Raw genomic sequence first — 15,509 nt, 5'->3', positions numbered from 1 at the left:
TTTTGTATAGATTGCAACTATGCAGTTTATTTATAAGGACAGTGCCTATTTTAATACAGTTACTTTCCTATCCCAGTTCTCAACAGAGTTACTCAGAGACCTCACCCCTGAACACATCCCCATATATATATATATATATATATATATATATATATATATGCATATATACAGTTGAAGTCAGAAAGAATTGTTAGCCCCCCTGAATTATTAGCCCCCCGTTTATTTTTTTCCCCCAATTTCTGTTTAACGGAGAGAAGATTTTTTTTTCAACACATTTCTAAACATAATAGTTTTAATAGCTGATTTATTTTATTTTTGCCATGATGACAATAAATAATATTTAACTAGATATTTTTCTAGACACTTCTATACAGCTTAAAGTGACATTCAAAGGCTTAACTAGGTTAATTAGGCAGGTTAGGGTAATTAGGCAAGAGGTAATTATTGTATAGCAATGGTTTGTTCTGTAGATCCTCAGGTGGTGAGAGTGTAATCAGTCTAAATGAGCAGGGGTGTGTGTGAGCGGAGAGCATGTATGAAAATGTAGTCCAGAAATGGCGGAATTGTAGTCCATAAGTTATTATTAGTGAAATCCAGCGATCTTATGAAATGCGATCACTGGTAATCATGACAGTTTCTGTGTTTAGTTTATTATTCACCTTAAAAATAACAATTTGAGGTAACAAAATAAACATTGTAAATTTGGATTTCATAAGGACTTTAAAGTCCTAAATTAGGTGCAGGACAAAACATAATGACATGTTTCTCTCACTATATGAACCAGACGTTGCAGACTTTTTAAAATAGCCTAAATATTTTATGGAGATCAGGGTTTCATAGATTGGAATCTTAAATCATAGACTTGAATTGACCTTTCTCTGGTCTCTCTGAACACTTTAGCTCAATTGAGGGGAGCTGTTTTATCATGGAGTGAATGCTCTAATCTTGCTTTTCTATGTAACATGTTTTCACTAACATGAATAATTAAGATGTTAAAGAGGGTTTTGCAGTTTTTATGAAATCTGAAGTCATAGTCCATTAGTCCACAACATGACACGCACTCTCTAACTTTGACCAGGTGAAATATCAGCAAAATGTAACCTTACTGACACACTGTTCAAAAGGAAAACATGAGTGCACTTCACCCCGCCCTGTGTTTAAAACACGTTTAAATGGCATAAAGTACAATGTGCAACAATAAATATTTGAATATGTTTACTCACCCTTATGCCATTCAAAAACTGTATGAAATTATTTCTTGAAATTATGAATTTAATATGTTGGGTGAAAATATTAAATAAAGTTTTGATGAACAAGAATAACTAAGAGACACATAAAACTATTAAAATTTAGTTGAAATTTGGTAGTTTTTATTTTTTGCAATAACTTGTTTTGAATTAAAATGCATTATCTTTCTATTTCTAAAGATGTTAGGTGACCAAACTCTGCTTTTAATGTATAAAATTGTTTAATAAAACAGTTTTGATTAAATGCATCAAAATATATTATCAATATTTACTGAGAAATAAAAAAATTATAAATTTTCAAAAGGATGTGTACTTATTTATGCTGAACACTATACAGTACTATAGCACAGTACTATAAGTATATAAATTCAGTCTGCTTGAAAAACGTAGCTAGCAAAACTTTGTGTTTGATAAAGTAAATTGCTGCATCTATCTCTTCTATATACAGTATATTAGTGCAAGAAAAGGTCATTTGAGACATAAATAATTACTACACCTGCAATGCTGCAAACCCAGTGCATTTCTCATAAAACAGTGCTCTATCTTAGCTTGAGCTGATGCTAGCGGTGTTTAAAAGGGCTTAGGTACATGGGCCTAAATATCTCCATCTCCTCGGGGTGCACGGAACAAGGTTCTTCACGGATGACTGCCACAGTGTCATCAAGGTCACAGTATCGCTAAGTTTTTTTTCTTTACTTTATGTTTAGGACTAACAGGTCATACCTTTAAGGTGTTGGATCATGGGGACTCTAAAAGATGTCAATACACCATCCAGATCTGGTTTTCTGTAAGCAGAAAAAACATTGCTGGGTGAAGTACACAAATCAGGTACTTAAGTAAAAGAACCCTTATAAATAAAAATACTCCAGTAAAAGTATGAAAGGTGTAGTGTGTAAGATTGACACCCAGTATTGCACTCCAAAATTAAAACACTTTTTCACCCAGTCCCTCCTCCGATGACCAACAGGAATAAGCGTGCCTGACTATTGAACCTACACTGTATCCCAACTACAAGCGATGACACACAATAAAAGAAATATTTTTAATATTAAAAGGAGTTGTTGTCCTAACATAACCTGAAATTTGCATTTTAGAAAAGGTTTAAATGTATTGCGGCTGAACAACACGATAAACTTCTATGACAATGATCAGTGGCAGTGGGAGGGTTATAGAGACCAAAACAAAAACAGGCATTCCGACACGGAACACACATTTTCAAAGGAGAATAAATGACTTTAGTATTGCTTATCAGATACACAACGATGCTCACTTAGCATGTTTCTTAAACATCTGCCAACATATTATAGTATTTCTATGATTTAGAAGAGTCAAAAACTTGAATACAGCACCTTTAAGTCTGACCTGTCATGCTGCCTACACCATTTAAATCAGTGAATCACGGGCATCCTCATTTGTTTTCGTGACAGAGCTTCTACAGTGCATCAGAATTAGAGAGACAGGACAAATAACAGATAATAAGTATATAAAAAAGCAGCAAGTAGTGAATGCAAATAAACAAATAGACAAGTGTATGTACAGGTTTATTACTATATACAACATTATATTTGCAGCTGTTATGTGACAAATGGCTTGTAAAGTATGTTGTTAAATAAGTGTATAGCAAGTAGTGATGTTGGTTCCACAATTATTATCAAGTGTTTATGAGATAAAGAGGTCGTGAACTAGCAGTGTTATGTTTCTTTGAAACATCACTATCACGGATTGCCTGAGGAAAGAAACTGTTTCTGTGTCGGGCTGTTCTGGTGCGCAGTGCTCTGTAGCGTCGACCAGAAGGTTAAAAAAAATATCATATCATATCATATATCATATCATATCATATCATATCATATCATATCATATCATATCGTATATCATTTCCTATCATTTGAATCAGCAAATCGTTAACTGAAGACTTGGACTGGATGCTTTAAGTTGGTTAATCATTCAAGTTTATTTGTGCAGCGCTTTTTACAATAATTATTGTTTCAAGGCAGCTTTACAAAAGGTGCAGATTATTGCATTAGAGTCAAATTAAGTGAAAGTTATGATCAAATATAAGTTATTATATATAAACATGCAATGTTATCATATAAAACCTGCAGCGATCATGATCTGGTCATTTAAATCAGTGATTCCTAAACTGGAGATTCGTCCTGGCCAGATAATTTAAGTATCTGGGTCATTAACTAAATATTTGCTCTCCTAATTTGATTAAAATAATCCCATTTGGTCATTCATTCTAATTCTGTTAATTTCCACTGGCTGTCAACAGATAAACAATATGACACAAAAATTTTAATCAGAGCATCAATAAATGTAGAATTTATAACTGAAGATTTGTTCTGACCAGATTATTTGAATAATGTCTTCGTGCAGTTGGTTATTTTTCAAGTGGAAAAAAGCAATGAACAGCTTTTTTTTTTTTTATTAAACATGATGAAGTGAATAATAATACAATATTATGCTTTAATATGACATGAAGTAAAAGTATCCAAGTAAAATACAGAATGAACAATAAACTGAAGAAGCTAAGTAAAATACTTGACTGTTTATAACCCTTTCCTACCCTAAACCGAGATGTAGTGCAATTCCTATCCAACAGTAGTTTTTGGATGCTAGCTAGTTCACAAAACATGGCAGTTATATGCTCCCTTCCTTATAATTTAGTGACAGAACATTCCTCAAGCCACCGAAAACGTTACTTTGTGAATGAACTTGGACTTTTAAATGGTCAATTTACGTCAGGTTATAAGAAAGGAACGACACTGAGGTAATATTCCATGTCTGACTGCAGCTAGGGTAATTAAAAGATTGTATAATCTCTGCTGCTTTAATTTGATTCGGGCCTATCTCATTTGGCCGTCCAATCTAATCCAGTTCACTTGCGCTGGCTGTCAAACAGACGAACGATATGACATAAAATGTCGCTAATCACCTTTAGCGGGGGGACAGCAGAGGTTGAGCGATGAACAGAAATGAAGGAAATACTGTATCGCTATCAGAAGCTATAATTAAGAGGTTGACATCAGACAATAGCAGCAATGACACGATGTTAGCTGCCTGGATAAATGTGTTCTTTTCAACATGAATATTTCAGGATGAGAGCGAGGAGCAATAGGAGGGGGGGTTGGCAGAAGAAGAGTGTGATTCCGCTAGAAAGGAGAACACTGTAAATCAGTGATTTAATTAAGTGAAAAGTTGTGTTTAGAGAGCAGAGTGCCCTTTATTTGGAGCAGCGTGTGGTTTTCCGTGTCTCTTTAGCATCAGGTTCATGCTGGGAATCGTTTGGACGTAACATATGTCCAGTGTTTTTGGGCAAAAAAGTGCACTGAGAGTATACAGAGAGTGCTAGTGTGAAAGAGAAATGCTGTTTTGTTTCTTGTTTAAGACGCTGGATCGGACCTGGCAGAGATAACTAAGGATTACTTAGTCTGAAAGTAATTACAAACTAACATCAACAACAAGAAACACCAGCTAATAGGGGTGTGAAATTGCTGAGACAATAATTATTCAATATAAATCAATGATTTTAATAATCATTTAAATATAGTTGTGATTTTATTTGGTAGCTATTTAGAAAATAAAAGCTAATAATTTAGCTATAAGGCGACATGGTGGTGCAGTAGGTAGTGCTGTCTCCTCACAGCAAGAAGTTCGCTGGTTCGAGCCTAGGCTGGGTCAGTTGGCATTTCTGTGTGGAGTTTGTATGCTCTCCCCGTGTTCGCCGGATGTTCCGGTTTCCCCCACAGTCCAAAGACATGCGGTACAGGTGAATTGGGTAGGCTAAATTGTCCGTAGTGTATGAATGTTAATGTATGTTTCCCAGAGATGGGTTGCAGCTGGAAGGGCATCCGCTGCGTAAAACATATACTGTATTGGTTGATAGTTCATTCCGCTGTGGCAACCCCAGATAATTAAAGGGATTAAGTCGAAAAGAAAACAAATGATTGAATTTAGCTATAAACTGCAATTTGGAATATAAAGTGCAACCCAGGCTCATTCTGAAAATGTCCCCTTATATACATTTCTGGAGAGATCAAAACAAGTCCCAGGAGCTATGTTTTTTTTTTTTTTTTTTTTTTTTACCACCAAAGGCCACTGTGTTACTTTTTCAGATGTCAAAGTGTTTCAAACCCAAAAGTGTTTTGAAAAGCAATCCAGAAAAAGAGAAACTCCCTGATTTTTATCATATTTTCAGATTTTACCACATTCTCACCCTGTTATTTACCTGTTTATTTTATTTTTTAGTTTTTGTCAACTCTGATCTGCTTCTCAAGTCCGCTTAAGTACGTGTTAAGCTACTGGACAAACTGGTGACAGCAGAAAAGCCGTCCATATGTAGGTAATGTCTTACTGCCTCGTAGCGTTCATTTTAAAGACAAAATACAGCCTTACGTACCTCTCTAGATTCACTAGAATTTGAGTTTGACTCTTCTCTTCATTCAGATATCAGAAACAGCGTAATTGCTGTAATACTTGCTGGAAAAGCAGCTAGTTATTGGAAAACAACAAAGCAGAAAAATTGATACAAAGAATCGACTGATGGAAATTTATATTGGAGATGTTGATTTTAAAGACAGCTATGAATGTATATAATTGCACATCAACACACGCTAAAATACCTCCAAAAGCACCTAATAAAAAAACCCTAAGATGAACGATTATATCCATAGCAGTATTACAGTGCTTGGATTCATAATTTATTGCTCGTAAAAGTTTATATATCCAAACGTTATTGGCACTGGAGTTGCCCTAACCTGGCCCTTGCCAGATATATTTAAATAACAAGCAGATCAAATCCTTTTGACGCATATGTTGATTAAATGGACTGAACTCAATATAATCTGTGCCATAAAACATGTAATCGGGCTGGTAGGCTAGTGCTGGGGAGGTCAGAAGGACATGCTGAGTTAACGTGTTTATTAGATGGTATAAATTGGGTCCGGTCAAGCACATTCTACCTGCCAGAGGGCAAACATGAGCCATGAGCTGTAGGTGATGGGCCTTCAATCTGATGTGATGCTTCAAATGAAGCAAGTTGACCAATGCTGTCAGTAGTGCAGAGAAAAATAAAAATTCTCATGCAAAGCCATCTCAGTGAATTCAATATTTAGCACCTATTTTGCAAATGAGTTCTATAGTTGTTTGGAATCAAACCAGCGCAGAATTATTCTCTAAAGTCTAAAGAGCAAAAGTTATTATAACAAAGTCTAAGGGCTCTATTTTGACGGTCCATGCGCATAGCGCAAAACGCAGGGCGCAAACGCTTTCAGGGCGTGTCAGAACGTGTTTTTGCTAATTTAAGGACGGGAAAACCTGCTTTGCGCCATGGCGCATGGTCTAAAAGGGTTGAGTTTATTTTCTTAATGAGTTATAGGTGTGTTTTTAGAATAAACCAATTACAGTCTCATCTCCCATTCCCTTAAAGAGCCAGCTGCGTCACGCCAAGAGCACATTCGCTATTTACAGGACGCAAAGTAAGTCTAAGTGGAAAAAATTAGCATTTCACTAGCAAACAGTTAACAGTTTTTTAACAGAAAACTGTTAAACAGAGCATCTACTGCGTGAGAATGAGTGATAATGGAACTACTTTCACATTCGCTCTTGGATAGGGAAATCTTTACGCACAGACATCAATTAGCCTATAAAAAATTAATTTTGTTTGTTAAGTGCAAATATTCGTTTCAAAACTATTTCTAAATTCAGTTCTAATATCCAGCAAACGAATAAATGAACAATAATGACAAAATGAGCTCAAAAACCTGAGTTATATCCTAAAACATATGCTGTGCCCCATATGGTCTAAAACCTGGCAGGTGGGCAAATCTAAGCTTGTTTTTAATAAAACAAATATAAATATGGATATGATAAATAATACTGCTAATAATATTAACATTATACCAAAGCAAATTGTTATGAATGAACTGAAAAAGCCTCCCGAGATGAAGAAGGCATAAAAGCAGTGGTTTTTCATATTTATGTAGGCTAGAAAATAATATGTTTTGTAATATTTTAATCCTTTATATTTATATCCTATATATATCCTTAATATTTACATTTTTTCATATGTAAAGATATTTGCCTATTGTTTTTTTGTGCGAATTAAGCAGTGCGTAAGCGAGGCGCAACTCTGCACCGGAGTTTAGACCGGGTTAGTTTTGGTCTAATGAAAAATCTATTATAGTTTCTCAAAATAGCGATGCGCCAGCAGTGCGCCTCAGAACGCCTCCCTTTTTAGACCAGAACGCCTATGGGCGCACAAATAAGCGCTAATGCATTTGCTATTTAAACAGCGAAGCGCAACGCGTCAAAACGATTCTTGCGCCTAGCTGAAACTACCAAAAGACTATTGCGCCGCGCCTTGCGCCAAACTGCGCCGGGTGTATGATAGGGCCCTAAGTATCATTGTCAAAGAGAAAGGCCAATTGGCGTAAAAAAACATTTGAGCACCAAAAAAATAAATAAATAAATTATATATATATATATATATATATATATATATATATATATATATATATATATATATATATATATATATATATATATATATATTCAGACATACTGTGAAAATTTTCTTTCTCTGTTAAACACCATTTGGAAAACATTTAAAAAAGAATAAAAAACTTTGAAAGGGGCTAATAATTCTGACTTCAACTGAATTGAATATTTCAGTTGATAAAAACAATGAATTTTGGAATTGATCTACATGTACTGTTTTTTTTTTTTTTTTTACTTTACAACGCCTTTGCAATGATAATTTTGCCGTTTAAGTCACTACTGGAAAAAAAATTCAAAAAAAAAAAATCTTTTATTTAAGGTTAAGAAATGATACACATGAAATTCTTTTTTTTTTTTTTTTTTTTTTTTACTCAGACAAGCAAAAAAGCTGCTATTTATAAGAACATGTAGCTAATTATAGACATAAAGTAGACATAAATATCTTTATAATAAAAAACAGTAACCCTTTACAATGAGATATCATTAGTTAATGTTTTTGTACAGTTAATGTCAGAATTATTAAAAGATATATATAAAAAATCATATAAAATTATATAAAAAATTAGCTTAAAGGGGCTAATAATTTTGACATTAAATGTTTTTAAAAAAAAATTAAAAACAACTTTTATTCTAGCAAAAAATTAAACAAATAAAATTTTCTCCAGAAGAAAAAATATTATCAGACATACTCTGAAAATTTCCTTGCTCTGTTAAAAAACAGATGTAAGAAACATCATTCGAGAATAATTCTGGCTACAACTGTATTTACTAACATGAACTAAAAACAAGCAATACTTGTACATTATTTATTATTCTTAGATCAACATTTTCTAACGCATTGTTAAAATCCAAAATCATGCACTGTCAGTTAACATTAACAAAGAATGGACAACCTTATTAACTAAAGTAAACAAAGAGGAGTAAATACTGCAATAAATGTGTTGTTCATTGTTTGTTCATGTTAACTAATACAACCTTAATATAAAGTGTTGCCACAAAAACAAATCTTAGGAAAAACTGAAAACTTTTTATTAGTTCTGGCCCTTCATTTTAGTGGTCTAATAACTTTTACTAGGTATGAAACCTTAAGCTCAGTACATTTAAAAGCATTAAAAACAGATTTCTTTTTTTAATGAGTAAAAAATGACTTTTTTATATTACAAGCTCATTTCCTCCTCACTATCTTTCTAGATTTCTAACCACTGCCCTGTCTTACTCATTTGAGAAATGCTAATGAAGTTCTTTTCAAACTCCACTTCTAGTTTAATCGCTATAGTAAAAACTGCAGTAATCACGGCCCGTCCTCCTCGTGACATTTTCAAGCTTCCCCCCACCCATCGGCTCCACTTGTGGGAAACAAACGGCCGGCATGCGTGCGCTATCGAGATTGAGTTTTTTCCCCCCTCCGACTCATTACTTCTGTCAGCGGCGGCCATTTCCAAATTGAAAAATCTGAAACAATAAATGATAGCGACGCCGTTAATAACTGTTAAGAAATCGCATTTGGAAAATTGCGTTTAAGCAATAACCTTTTCTCCCTGTAATTAAATGACAGAAAGGTCCCAGCTTTTAATTAAGTCAGCAATTTACAGTTATGAAGCTATACTTCACTATGCAGATTAGTGGATGATAGGTCAGCGAACACCCTGCCTGCATTTTTAGCAGAGCTGATCTGGTAATTACTCCCCTGTTTCGGCTGTGACCAAGCTGAACCCGGACCGCCGCTCGCTCACTCATTTAACTCCGAAAAGAGAGACTAAGAAATTAAGGAAAGCAACGAGAGAGAGAGGGTCCTTTATGTTGTGCTCTGATGTATAGCGAACCAACATTAGTCACTCTTCCGCTGCTGGCATGTCAAGCATCTTTAAATTGAAATAGATTTAAAATGAGGGGCATCAATGGAGGGAATAATGTTTGAGGAAGTGTTTGAGGATGAATGGCTCTTTGGGCGGCAAGGGAATATATCATTGTTCCACTGGGGGGTTTTATGCCTGACCGCAGATTTATGGGGAAGTAAAATTGTAATGCTGGAGTATTTATAAACATATAATAGCGTTTCATCTCTAATTCATCCCATTTCGATGAAATATGTCATACGTGGAAAAAAAGATTAAACCGTTTTGTGCGCTGTCAGGGCCTTTTTATACTACCCTCTAAATTTATTTGACTAACCTCTCTGGGCTCCTACAAAATACACTGATTATACAAATGGCCACCTTGGAATTATAAACAGTCTGAGCAGTTTTAAAATATTAAGCTGTAAAATATTGCATTGCATACAGCAAATATTATGTGGGAAACAAGTTTCTTTCATGCTCTTTCAAGCAAAAAAAAAAAGTGTGAATTATTTTAGAATAATTTTAAGCTCAATTTGTGTTCGATAGTCTACAGAAGAAACCAATGTTGTATAATAACTTGCCTATTTACCCAATCCTGCCTAGTTAACCTAATAATCTAGTTAAGCCTCTTAATGTCATTTTAAGCTGTAAAAAGTGTCTTAAAAAACATCTAGTAAAATATTTTTTACTGTCATCATGGTAAAGATAAAATAAATCAGTTATTATAGATGGGTTATTAAAACTATTGTGTTTAGAAATGTGTTGAAAAAACCCTCTTTCCGTTAAACAGAAATTGGGGAAAAAATAATCAGTAAGCAAGTCAATTTTAGTTGTAACTTAGCATTATTTATGAATAAAAACTTCTTTCAGATGAGACATTAAACTGAGGTCCTGACTCGCTGTGGTCATTAAAAATGGCACTTCTCGTAAAGAGCAGGGGTATAACCCTGGTGTCATGGCCAAATTCTCACTGAAGTACTTAGCAGTGCCCTTTACTAATAAATAGTAGATTTGTATAATTATCTTTAGGAAATTTGCAGAATAGGGCCGCATGGTGGCTCAGTGGTTAACACTGTCGTCTCACAGCAAGAAGGTCATTGGTTCGAGTCTCAGCTTGTACAGTAGCATTTCTGTGTGGAGTTTGTATGTTTTCCCTGTGTTGGCAAAGAATTTCTCCAGGTGCTCTGGTTTTTCCCACAGGCCAAAAACATGTGGTATATTTGGTGAATTGGATGAACTAAATTGGCCGTAGTGTGTGAATGTGAGAGTGTATAGGTGTTTCCCAGCACTGGGTTGCTGTAAAAGGGCATCCGCTGTATAAAACATAAGCCAGAATAGTTGGCAGTTCATTCTGCTGTGGCAACCCCTGATAAACAAGGGACTAAACAGGAGTATGAATGAATTTGCAAATTATCTATAATTTTGACTCATACAATGTATATTTGGCTATTGCTAAACAATACACCTGTGCAACATAAGACGTTAGTGCATACCTGTTACAAACTCATATGAACGTACAAAAAGTGCCTAAAAACTTATTAACTCCCTACAACATGAGTCAATCACTACAAGTTGTAAAAGTAAACTTGATTATTAATTCCGACTGCACCAGCTCAGATACTAAACCAGCAAGTGAAAGTATAGCAGCGTTTGAAGACGTGCATGCCACTTTGAACACCTGCTTGCAAAGGCATCAAAGCCTTACAATATGCTCAGCAGAATCTTCTACTGACGAGAGCATGTGTGTGTGCGTGTGTGTTTGTGTATGTACTCCTGTCTGTTTACCACCCATAATGAATCTGGCTCTGCAATAAAGCCCATCAGGAACAAATCTCAAGAGTTCTTTTGATAACCAGAAATCATTAGACGTAGTGTGCAGAAAAGCATCGAGATCAACAAACGAAATCATCTCCTCGTTGCCGAAATCAAAGGGTAATCCATCTTGCCGCACAGCCGGCTGCAGGCAGAGTCAGAGGCTGGTGGTTATTACCTGACAGAGGAACCTGTAAAGAGTTGTTGGGCTCGCAGTGATACAAAGGGCTACAGCTGGCAAACACGGTGCAGGCAACATATGCGCTTTCCCAAAACCATCATGTCCTCGCTCAGCTGTTCGGCTCCCATGATCACTGATCAATGGAGCGTTACAGAGCTACAAAAACAAGCACACGCAGAGTGAGTGGAAATCAGAAGTTTCCACATAAAAACGTTCAAATAAGGCAAACTGCTGCTCTCGGTTATTAGCCGCTTTTAAAACAATCAACCATTCATTAATAATTGTACTCTAGTTATATACAGTTCACCGGCCAATCAAAGCCTTTTGTGTTAACGGTGCAATTGCAAGTTTTGTTGACTTATTTAGGCAAGAATTGTTTTTCATCTGTAAAAGTTTGTCTCGTATTTTGAAGAAACTTGTGAGGCTTTTAAGAATTGACTTGATCAAATGATTTTACAGAATTCTATTCAGGCATAGATTTATTTTCAGCTAAAGTTAATGAAAGATCCTTCCTGTTTCATCATTTACACTGCTGTAAATCAGTCATCATCTAGGACAGGGGTTCCGCAACTTTTCAGCCCGCAACGCCTAAACTAACAATGCCAGTGACTCGCGACAAATTCCTCAGAGGTGGTTATAAATGTACAAACGTTGCAGACACAACAATAGACCTATATAAACAGAAGCATATTGACAACACAAAGAAGTGCAATAATCTAACCGCGATATCATTTTTATAGTCATTATAATTAATTTGTTTAATTTATTATTAACCTCCACTAAAAAGACTGGTGGATATAAGGTTTACAGCACAAGTCCATACTTAATTCAATTTTGGAGACCGCCACTTAGAGATCATTCTCAATGTTTAGTTGTGGTCTGTATTTATTTTTAATGTATTAGATTGCCATAAAGTGATCGGCAAGTTTAACCTGGTGCTATAAAATCAATCTGCTGCAGCTGACACTATTGCTGTTTTGCTAATCTCATGTAAATACCAATGCGATAAAAAAAAATGTAATGACTTTTCATTTGCATGTTGCTGTTTTTACTATTAAAAACTACTATTTTTTAATCTTCTGTGGGTTATGGTTAAAATATTATAATTCTAATAGTTTAATCAAACATATTTGACTTTCAGAAATCACCAAGCGACCTGTCATAGTCCTTTGACCCCCAGGGGGTCCCAATCCCCACTTTAAGAACCACTGACCTAGGACCATGTATACTGTAAAAAATTGGTAACCTGTAAAAGCGTTAACTTAAAAATCTATAACTGGTTTAAGCAATAAAAAAGTTTTGTTGTTTTAGTGTAAGATGTCAATAAGGATAAGCATCAATAATAAGTACAATGCAAGCCATGTAGTGCTTTGACCAACCCATGCTCATTGCGGATACATGCTCAGGTCTAAATTTCTGGTGACAGTGAAATATGTAACCTTAGGTACGTCTGTTCACAGTTTTTGTTTCTACACTTCTTCTTGCATAAATCCACCAGAGGACACAATATACACTTCAGCCAACCAGGCCAGCTTGCTGTCCACTGAATGACTGCCCGACTTTTTAATCCAACACCCTTCCCTAAACCCAACCAATAGTGTTGTTAAAATAAATCTAAAGAAAGAAAAGCCATCGCTGCCACATGATTTCACCATGTTTTCAGCCTGTTGTTTATTTATGTAAACTTGAGCCACTGAGCAAATTGGTAACACCAAAAAAGCCATCTGTATGGAGGTACACAGTCAGCTGGTAGTGCTAAAATGAACAGAAGCAGTCGGTGGCATCATGCCACCCCACAATGAGCCTCTGTTAGTTTTGACTAAATATTGAAGATTTTGGTATGGCTATAAAAACAAAAATCTAAAACCCAAAAAACCTTAAGCGATCACCGATATACATCACATGAAACAAAAATGTTAAATAATGTTAACAAAATCGATTGAGTTGTTTTAGAACCTTGAACTTGTGGAAAAGTTAAATCAAAAAACCTTTTAAACTAGCTATTATTGATTCTGTAACAAGGGGTTGTAGCTCTGGCTCTGCCTTTTTAAACACTGAAACCTTAAATAGAGGATAAAGGATTAGTTAGTCCAAGAATGAAAATTCTGCTATTAATTTCTCATCCTCTATTCGTTCCATTCCCCTAAAACCTTAATTTGACTTCCAAACAAAAATTAAGATATTTTAGATGAATTCTAAGATCTTTCTGACCCTCAATAGACAGCATTGGGGCAGCTGTGGCCTAATAGTTAGACAGTTGGACTTCTAATTAAAATGCCGCAGGTTTGGTCCTGGCACAGACAGAAATTGTAGGTGGTGGGAGTTAATAAAGAGCACTTTCACCACCCTCAATAATACCATGGCTGAGGTGAGTCCCTTGAGCAAGCCCCTGTTCCCCTAACTTCTCCCACTCCTCTGGATGTGTGTTTACAGTGTGTGTTTGTACTTGGATCACGACTTTCATTTTTTTACTTTCACTTTCAAGAGTCCAAAGATGTTTAAAGTGCAGAAAAGGAACTAAAACACTGTTAAAACATTCTAAATTGTCTTTAGGGGTTCAACTGTAATTACACGACGCTCCAAAAACACCTTTGTGCACCAAACGCCAGTAGAGTAAGCAGGGCAATCATATTGTCTGTAGTAAACATGCATTGGTACCAGACTCAGCTGAAAAGAATACAAAGTCGAAACGGCCCCAAAAGTGTTTGTGTCTTGGTAAACTTTTTATTAACAAAGTATACAGGCTAAAAAACAAACAACATAATGAAATATATCAACTCAACTGCCTCCACTCCCCTCCCATGCGGTCTCTTTAAACTGGGGTATTCCAATAAATGGAAGTTAACCGAAAAACAAAAAACAAAGTACAGTATCAAGCATGAATCATACAAAATAAGGCAATCATTCTGGAGCACGAGCATTTCTTTGTGCAATAAACATGGAGATTTTGTCAGCTGCTGAAGTCCAGATCCTTAATGTATTCATTGGTACCAAGTCCACTAAAGCTATGGATATTTCCAACATTATAATGTACTGAAGTTGTACCAACCACTTGTACATGTCCAAATTATGTGGAGGCAGCCAATGTTGGGCTAGTAGTTTTTTTGCAGAAGTTAAGCAGCTAGCCAGCCAAACACCTTTAGCTTGGTGAGATTCAACGTAGAATCATCGCTCAATAATGGAATGGATAGATTCACTGGTACAGCATATTCAATAATTTTAGATAAGATAACACACACCTCAATCTAAAATGTTTGTTCTTTTTCACATTCCAACATCATATGAAAAAAGATCCAAGTTCCTGGTCAGGACATTTATCACATAGATGACTAAAGGAGGCATTGATATAAAGTATTTTGAGTGGGGTCTAGTAGATTTGTGACAAAAGTTATAGTGAATAAGTTGGTGATGGGGATTTTTAGATGAGGTAAAAATGTTCTGCCATACTCGTTCCCAGTCTGTGACATCCTCTTCTAGTTGACTGTCAGTTTTTCAACTACGCTGTATAGCTAAATGCTTTGCTGTACCCTCTAAGGCCTGTCTGTACATCCATGAGGTCAACTGATTAGTAGAGGACAGATCAAACCAATAATGATTGGATGAGAGGGCAGATTGTCCCCCCCAGGGAACCACATAGGCCTTCATGGCTGAGATATGGAATATTTTAATGTGACTTTGAAATTATTGCATTCTTGCAAACTCCGGAATGTGCAAACGGATAGTAATTAAGTTACCACACAACCTTTCCAATGAATCAAAAAATACATTTTCAAAACCTTCACCATTGCTGATCCACAGTGGTGGAACAAGCTGCTAACTTAAAACTGGACAGCAGAAATCACTAATGAAATCTTAATCGAACATGCAGCTGAACTTCAAAAACATCAAATCTACATTTAGTTACAACAATTCAGATTTAAACTTTTCTTCAAA

At 35.5% G+C, this 15,509-nt stretch overlaps 2 protein-coding genes across 38 annotated transcripts in view; one reads left to right on the top strand and one right to left on the bottom strand.

Annotated features, from left to right (window-relative positions):
• Positions 1–15,509, bottom strand: part of LOC147830837 (uncharacterized) — a 217,932-nt gene that overhangs the window by 63,243 nt on the left and 139,180 nt on the right. For 4 of the 5 annotated variants that reach the window (XM_087312024.1, XM_087312027.1, XM_087312026.1 and 1 more), the window contains one exon: positions 1,971–2,032. The exons of the other annotated variant lie outside the window; for it this stretch is intronic. The gene's annotated coding sequence lies outside the window, so the exon portion shown is untranslated. The remainder of the gene's footprint in view (positions 1–1,970; positions 2,033–15,509) is intronic. 5 annotated transcript variants of the gene reach the window in all.
• pax6a (paired box 6a) overlaps positions 1–15,509 on the top strand; it is an 82,236-nt gene that overhangs the window by 28,560 nt on the left and 38,167 nt on the right. For 3 of the 33 annotated variants that reach the window (XM_087310348.1, XM_087310309.1, XM_087310335.1), the window contains one exon: positions 5,496–5,589. The exons of the other annotated variants lie outside the window; for them this stretch is intronic. The gene's annotated coding sequence lies outside the window, so the exon portion shown is untranslated. Of the gene's footprint in view, positions 1–5,495; positions 5,590–15,509 lie in introns of those variants that run through there. 33 annotated transcript variants of the gene reach the window in all.

The sequence above is a fragment of the Danio rerio genome, chromosome 25 (genome assembly GCF_052040795.2).
Source record: "Danio rerio strain M-AB ecotype USA chromosome 25, GRCz13ab, whole genome shotgun sequence".
NCBI lineage: Eukaryota > Metazoa > Chordata > Actinopteri > Cypriniformes > Danionidae > Danio > Danio rerio.
The sequence above is the reverse complement of the archived record's forward strand: the minus strand, read 5'-3'. Positions and strand labels throughout refer to the sequence as shown.